This window comes from Pseudophryne corroboree, unplaced genomic scaffold (assembly GCF_028390025.1).
Source record: "Pseudophryne corroboree isolate aPseCor3 unplaced genomic scaffold, aPseCor3.hap2 scaffold_3247, whole genome shotgun sequence".
Lineage (NCBI taxonomy): Eukaryota > Metazoa > Chordata > Amphibia > Anura > Myobatrachidae > Pseudophryne > Pseudophryne corroboree.
In genome coordinates, this window is record NW_026969931.1 from 11,236 (window position 1) to 19,467 (window position 8,232).

The 8,232-nt window shown below is 34.5% G+C and overlaps 2 non-coding genes across 2 annotated transcripts; both read right to left on the bottom strand.

Annotated features, from left to right (window-relative positions):
* Nucleotides 1–556: 556 nt before the first annotated feature.
* On the bottom strand, nucleotides 557–630 carry TRNAN-AUU (transfer RNA asparagine (anticodon AUU)). The gene has a single exon. It is a non-coding gene; the product is annotated as a tRNA-Asn (tRNA).
* A 5,769-nt stretch (nucleotides 631–6,399) lies between these two features.
* On the bottom strand, nucleotides 6,400–6,473 carry TRNAN-AUU (transfer RNA asparagine (anticodon AUU)). The gene has a single exon. It is a non-coding gene; the product is annotated as a tRNA-Asn (tRNA).
* Nucleotides 6,474–8,232: the final 1,759 nt, after the last annotated feature.

The window sequence follows — 8,232 nt, forward strand, 5'->3', positions numbered from 1 at the left end:
CAACAAATTTGTGAGAAACATCTTCACCCTTAAATAAAGATTTTCTTAATTCCTTACCTGTGTGCTAATTAGATATCACCTTGTTTTCATATTAAACAGACTTCCACATGAGAAAGCAGCAAGGATGCAGTGGCGTTAATGTTTCCTGGTGTCAACTTGTATTATTTCAGTAGACATTGAAATGAGGATGCATCTTGCTGCCTTTCCAATGAAGCAAGTTTAATTTAGTAATAGGTGAAAAACCATCCTTACAAAGGTGTTAATCAGAGACTTGGCTTTGTGGACACTTTTCAGAGAACAAATTTGTTAGCATAAAAATAAAGCCAGAAAATGAAGAGCTGTTTAATCACTCGATTGGATTTTTCTGCCAGCATATTTTTTTTCTCTGCAACCCACTGCTAAATTGTGCTTCCTAGCTGTTTTTTTATAAAATCACTGAATCAAATCTAACTCTGATTACATCAGAGAAGGCCATGTACCCTACACCATAAGAGGGGGTTTGAAATTTTGACTTGTCTACTTAAATATCACCAAAATCTGATCACAAGTTTAATTAGGTCCCTGGGTGGGATTGAACCACCAACCTTTCGGTTAATAGCCGAACACACTAACCGATTGCGCCACAGAGACACTTTGCAAAAAGTGCCTACTGACAAAGGCTAATAAGCATACATCTAGAACGTTTCCTAGAAAAACATTAAAAAATCAATAATCTGGAGAGTTTTTGTAAGATGTTTCTTCCATCAACTAACGAATAAACACATTGGTACTTTCCCATGATGAGTGAGTGCTTCAGGATCTCTTGCACTTACATGTGCAGCAGAGTACTGCAATGGAAGCATGCTGGACCCATAACCCAGAGGTAGGCAGATTGAAACTATCCTTTGCTATATGCATTTTTTTTGTTAATTTAAGTAATCAAAACTGGGATTGATATTTTTGCTCTTTTATTTTTACTTAAAGTACAATAACTTTTACCATTTTAATTTGTTTTAATAGTATATTGACAGTATAGTTTTCTTTCAAAAATCCACTTAATTTTCTTTACCCTGTTATTAAAATGGTAATTGACAAAAAAAACTACATTGTCACCAGAAGAGCAATACAAAATGTACAAGTGATATATTAAAATCATCTTTCCAGCTTGAATTTCAATGATGCATTGGGGCAACAATTTTGTGAGAAACATCTTCACCCTTAAATAAAGATTTTCGTAATTCCTTACCTGTGTGCTAATTAGATATCACCTTGTTTTCACATTAAACAGACTTCCACATGAGAAAGCAGCAAGGATGCAGTGGCGTTAATGTTTCCTGGTGTCAACCTGTATTATTTCAGTAGACATTGAAATGAGGATGCATCTTGCTGCCTTTCCAATGAAGCAAGTTTAATTTAGTAATAGGTGAAAAACCATCCCTACAAAGGTGTTAATCAGAGACTTGGCTTTGTGGACACTTTTCAGAGAACAAATTTGTTAGCATAAAAATAAAGCAAGAAAATTAAGAGCTGTTAAATCAAGCAATTTGATTTTTTTGCAAGCATATTTCTTTTTCTCTGCAACCCACTGCTAAATTGTGCTTCCTAGATGTTTTTATAAAATCACTGAATCAAATCTAACTCTGATTACATCAGAGAAGGCCAGGTACCCTACACAATAAGAGGGGGTTTGAAATTTTGACTTGTCTACTTAAATATCACCAAAATCTGATAACAAGGTCAATTACGTCCCTGGGTGGGATTGAACCACCAACCTTTTGGTTAATAGCCATACACACTAACTGATTGCGCCACAGAGACACTTTGCAAAAGTACATACTGACAAAGGCTAATAAGCATTCATCTAAAACGTTTCCTAGAAAAACTTAATAAAGTCAATAATCTGGAGAGTTTTTGTAAGATGTTTCTTCTATCAACCAACGAAGAAACACATTGGTACTTTCCCATGATGAGTGAGTGCTTCAGGATCTCTTGCACTTACATGTGCAGCAGAGTACAGCAATGGAAGCATGCTGGGCCCATAACCCAGAGGTAGGCAGATTGAAACTATCCTCTGCTATATGCATTTTTTTGTTTGTTAATTAAAGTATTCCAAAACTGGGATTGATATTTTGGCTCTTTTATTTTTACTTAAAGTACAATAACTTTTACCATTTTAATTTGTTTTAATAGTATATTGACAGTTTTGTTTTCTTTCAAAAATCCACTTCATTTTCTTTACCCTATTATTAAAATGGTAATTGACAAAAACAAACTACATTGTCACCAGAAGAGCAATACAAAATGTACAAGTGATATATTAAAATCATCTTTCCAGCTTGAATTTCAATGATGCATTGGGGCAACGATTTTGTGAGAAACATCTTCACCCTTAAATAAAGATTTTCTTAATTCCTTACCTGTGTGCTAATTAGATATCACCTTGTTTTCACATTAAACAGACTTCCACATGAGAAAGCAGCAAGGATGCAGTGGCGTTAATGTTTCCTGGTGTCAACCTGTATTATTTCAGTAGACATTGAAATGAGGATGCATCTTGCTGCCTTTCCAATGAAGCAAGTTTAATTTAGTAATAGGTGAAAAACCATCCTTACAAAGGTGTTAATCAGAGACTTGGCTTTGTGGACACTTTTCAGAGAACAAATTTGTTAGCATAAAAATAAAGCCAGAAAATAAAGAGCTGTTTAATCACTCAATTGGATTTTTCTGCCAGCATATTTTTTTTCTCTGCAACCCACTGCTAAATTGTGCTTCCTAGCTTTTTTTTATAAAATCACTGAATCAAATCTAACTCTGATTACATCAGAGAAGGCCAGGTACCCTACACAATAACAGGGAGTATGAAATTTGACTTGTCTACTTAAAGATCACCAAAATCTGATCACAAGGTCAATTACGTCCCTGGGTGGGATTGAACCACTAACCTTTTGGTTAATAGCCGTACACACTAACTGATTGCGCCACAGAGACACTTTGCAAAAGTACATACTGACAAATGCTAATAAGCATTCATCTAAAACGTTTCCTAGAAAAACTTAAAAAAGTCAATAATCTGGAGAGTTTTTGTAAGATGTTTCTTCCATCAACCAACGAAGAAACACATTGGTACTTTCCCATGATGAGTGAGTGCTTCAGGATCTCTTGCACTTACATGTGCAGCAGAGTACAGCAATGGAAGCATGCTGGGCCCATAACCCAGAGGTAGGCAGATTGAAACTATCCTCTGCTATATGCTTTTTTTTTGTTAATTAAAGTAATCCAAAACTGGGATTGATATTTTGGCTCTTTTATTTTTACTTAAAGTACAATAACTTTTACCATTTTAATTTGTTTTAATAGTATATTGACAGTATTGTTTTCTTTCAAAAATCCACTTCATTTTCTTTACCCTATTATTAAAATGGTAATTGACAAAAACAAACTACATTGTCACCAGAAGAGCAATACAAAATGTACAAGTGATATATTAAAATCATCTTTCCAGCTTGAATTTCAATGATGCATTGGGGCAACGATTTTGTGAGAAACATCTTCACCCTTAAATAAAGATTTTCTTAATTCCTTACCTGTGTGATAATTAGATATCACCTTGTTTTCGCATTAAACAGACTTCCACATGAGAAAGCAGCAAGGATGCAGTGGCGTTAATGTTTCCTGGTGTCAACTTGTATTATTTCAGTAGACATTGAAATGAGGATGCATCTTGCTGCCTTTCCAATGAAGCAAGTTTAATTTAGTAATAGGTGAAAAACTATCCTTACAAAGGTGTTAATCAGAGACTTGGCTTTGTGGACACTTTTCAGAGAACAAATTTGTTAGCATAAAAATAAAGCCAGAAAATGAAGAGCTGTTTAATCACTCAATTGGATTTTTCTGCCAGCATATTTTTTATCTCTGCAAACCACTGCTAAATTGTGCTTCCTCGCTGTTTTTATAAAATCAATGAATCAAATCTAACTCTGATTACATCAGAGAAGGCCAGGTACCCTACACCATAAGAGGGGGTTTGAAATTTTGACTTGTCTACTTAAAGATCACCAAAAGCTGATAACAAGATCAATTACATCCCAGGGTGGGATTGAACCACCAACCTTTTAGTTAATAGCCGTACACACTAACTGATTGCGCCACAGAGACACTTTGCGAAAGTGCATACTGACAAAGGCTAATAAGCATTCATCTAAAACGTTTCCTAGAAAAACTTTAAAAAGTCAATAATCTGGAGAGTTTTTGTAAGATGTTTCTTCCATCAACCAACGAAGAAACACATTGGTACTTTCCCATGATGAGTGAGTGCTTCAGGATCTCTTGCACTTACATGTGCAGCAAAGTACAGCAATGGAAGCATGCTGGGTTCATAACCCAGAGGTAGGCAGATTGAAACTATCCTCTGCTGTATGCTTTTTTTTTTTAATTAAAGTAATCCAAAACTGGGATTGATATTTTGGCTCTTTTATTTTTACTTAAAGTACAATAACTTTTACCATTTTAATTTGTTTTAATAGTATATTGACAGTATTGTTTTCTTTCAAAAATCCACTTAATTTTCTTTACCCTATTATTAAAATGGTAATTGACAAAAACAAACTACATTGTCACCAGAAGAGCAATACAAAATGTACAAGTGATATATTAAAATCATCTTTCCAGCTTGAATTTCAATGATGCATTGGGGCAACGATTTTGTGAGAAACATCTTCACCCTTAAATAAAGATTTTCTTAATTCCTTACCTGTGTGCTAATTAGATATCACCTTGTTTTCGCATTAAACAGACTTCCACATGAGAAAGCAGCAAGGATGCAGTGGCGTTAATGTTTCCTGGTGTCAACTTGTATTATTTCAGTAGACATTGAAATGAGGATGCATCTTGCTGCCTTTCCAATGAAGCAAGTTAAATTTAGTAATAGGTGAAAAACCATCCCTACAAAGGTGTTAATCAGAGACTTGGCTTTGTGGACACTTTTCAGAGAACAAATTTGTTAGCATAAAAATAAAGCCAGAAAATGAAGAGCTGTTTAATCACTCAATTGGATTTTTTTTGCCAGCATATTTTTTTTCTCTGCAACCCACTGCTAAATTGTGCTTCCTAGCTGTTTTTTATAAAATCACTGAATCAAATCTAACTCTGATTACATCAGAGAAGGCCAGGTACCCTACACAATAAGAGGGGGTTTGAAATTTTGACTTGTCTACTTAAATATCACCAAAATCTGATCACAAGGTCAATTACATTCCTGGGTGGGATTGAACCACCAACCTTTTGGTTAATAGCCTTACACACTAACCAATTGCACCACAGAGACACTTTGCAAAAAGTACATACTGACAAAGGCTAATAAGCATTCATCAAGAACGTTTCCTAGAAAAACTTTAAAAAGTCAATAATCTGGAGAGTTTTTGTAAGATGTTTCTTCCATCAACCAATGAAGAAACACATTGGTACTTTCCCATGATGAGTGAGTGCTTCAGGATCTCTTGCACTTACATGTGCAGCAGAGTACTGCAATGGAAGCATGCTGGACCCATAACCCAGAGATAGGTAGATTGAAACTATCCTCTGCTATATGCATTTTTTTTTGTTAATTAAAGTAATCCAAAACTGGGATTGATATTTTGTCTCTTTTATTTTTACTAAAAGTACAATAACTTTTACCATTTTAATTTGTTTTAATAGTATATTGACAGTATTGTTTTCTTTCAAAAATCCACTTCATTTTCTTTACCCTATTATTAAAATGGTAATTGACAAAAACAAACTACATTGTCACCAGAAGAGCAATACAAAATGTACAAGTGATATATTAAAATCATCTTTCCAGCTTGAATTTCAATGATGCATTGGGGCAACGATTTTGGGAGAAACATCTTCACCCTTAAATAAAGATTTTCTTAATTCCTTACCTGTGTGATAATTAGATATCACCTTGTTTTCACATTAAACAGACTTCCACATGAGAAAGCAGCAAGGATGCAGTGGCGTTAATGTTTCCTGGTGTCAACCTGTATTATTTCAGTAGACATTGAAATGAGGATGCATCTTGCTGCCTTTCCAATGAAGCAAGTTTAATTTAGTAATAGGTGAAAAACCATCCCTACAACGGTGTTAATCAGAGACTTGGCTTTGTGGACACTTTTCAGAGAACAAATTTGTTAGCATAAAAATAAAGCCAGAAAATGAAGAGCTGTTTAATCACTCAGTTGGATTTTTTTTGCCAGCATATTTTTTTTCTCTGCAACCCACTGCTAAATTGTGCTTCCTAGCTGTTTTTTATAAAATCACTGAATCAAATCTAACTCTGATTACATCAGAGAAGGCCATGTACCCTACACCATAAGAGGGGGTTTGAAATTTTGACTTGTCTACTTAAATATCACCAAAATCTGATCAGAAGTTTAATTAGGTCCCTGGGTGGGATTGAACCACCAACCTTTCGGTTAATAGCCGAACACACTAACCGATTGCGCCACAGAGACACTTTGCAAAAAGTGCCTACTGACAAAGGCTAATAAGCATACATCTAGAACGTTTCCTAGAAAAACATTAAAAAAGTCAATAATCTGGAGAGTTTTTGTAAGATGTTTCTTCCATCAACTAACGAATAAACACATTGGTACTTTCCCATGATGAGTGAGTGCTTCAGGATCTCTTGCACTTACATGTGCAGCAGAGTACTGCAATGGAAGCATGCTGGACCCATAACCCAGAGGTAGGCAGATTGAAACTATCCTTTGCTATATGCATTTTTTTTGTTAATTTAAGTAATCAAAACTGGGATTGATATTTTTGCTCTTTTATTTTTACTTAAAGTACAATAACTTTTACCATTTTAATTTGTTTTAATAGTATATTGACAGTATAGTTTTCTTTCAAAAATCCACTTAATTTTCTTTACCCTGTTATTAAAATGGTAATTGACAAAAAAAACTACATTGTCACCAGAAGAGCAATACAAAATGTACAAGTGATATATTAAAATCATCTTTCCAGCTTGAATTTCAATGATGCATTGGGGCAACAATTTTGTGAGAAACATCTTCACCCTTAAATAAAGATTTTCGTAATTCCTTACCTGTGTGCTAATTAGATATCACCTTGTTTTCACATTAAACAGACTTCCACATGAGAAAGCAGCAAGGATGCAGTGGCGTTAATGTTTCCTGGTGTCAACCTGTATTATTTCAGTAGACATTGAAATGAGGATGCATCTTGCTGCCTTTCCAATGAAGCAAGTTTAATTTAGTAATAGGTGAAAAACCATCCCTACAAAGGTGTTAATCAGAGACTTGGCTTTGTGGACACTTTTCAGAGAACAAATTTGTTAGCATAAAAATAAAGCAAGAAAATTAAGAGCTGTTAAATCAAGCAATTTGATTTTTTTGCAAGCATATTTCTTTTTCTCTGCAACCCACTGCTAAATTGTGCTTCCTAGATGTTTTTATAAAATCACTGAATCAAATCTAACTCTGATTACATCAGAGAAGGCCAGGTACCCTACACAATAAGAGGGGGTTTGAAATTTTGACTTGTCTACTTAAATATCACCAAAATCTGATAACAAGGTCAATTACGTCCCTGGGTGGGATTGAACCACCAACCTTTTGGTTAATAGCCATACACACTAACTGATTGCGCCACAGAGACACTTTGCAAAAGTACATACTGACAAAGGCTAATAAGCATTCATCTAAAACGTTTCCTAGAAAAACTTAATAAAGTCAATAATCTGGAGAGTTTTTGTAAGATGTTTCTTCTATCAACCAACGAAGAAACACATTGGTACTTTCCCATGATGAGTGAGTGCTTCAGGATCTCTTGCACTTACATGTGCAGCAGAGTACAGCAATGGAAGCATGCTGGGCCCATAACCCAGAGGTAGGCAGATTGAAACTATCCTCTGCTATATGCATTTTTTTGTTTGTTAATTAAAGTATTCCAAAACTGGGATTGATATTTTGGCTCTTTTATTTTTACTTAAAGTACAATAACTTTTACCATTTTAATTTGTTTTAATAGTATATTGACAGTTTTGTTTTCTTTCAAAAATCCACTTCATTTTCTTTACCCTATTATTAAAATGGTAATTGACAAAAACAAACTACATTGTCACCAGAAGAGCAATACAAAATGTACAAGTGATATATTAAAATCATCTTTCCAGCTTGAATTTCAATGATGCATTGGGGCAACGATTTTGTGAGAAACATCTTCACCCTTAAATAAAGATTTTCTTAA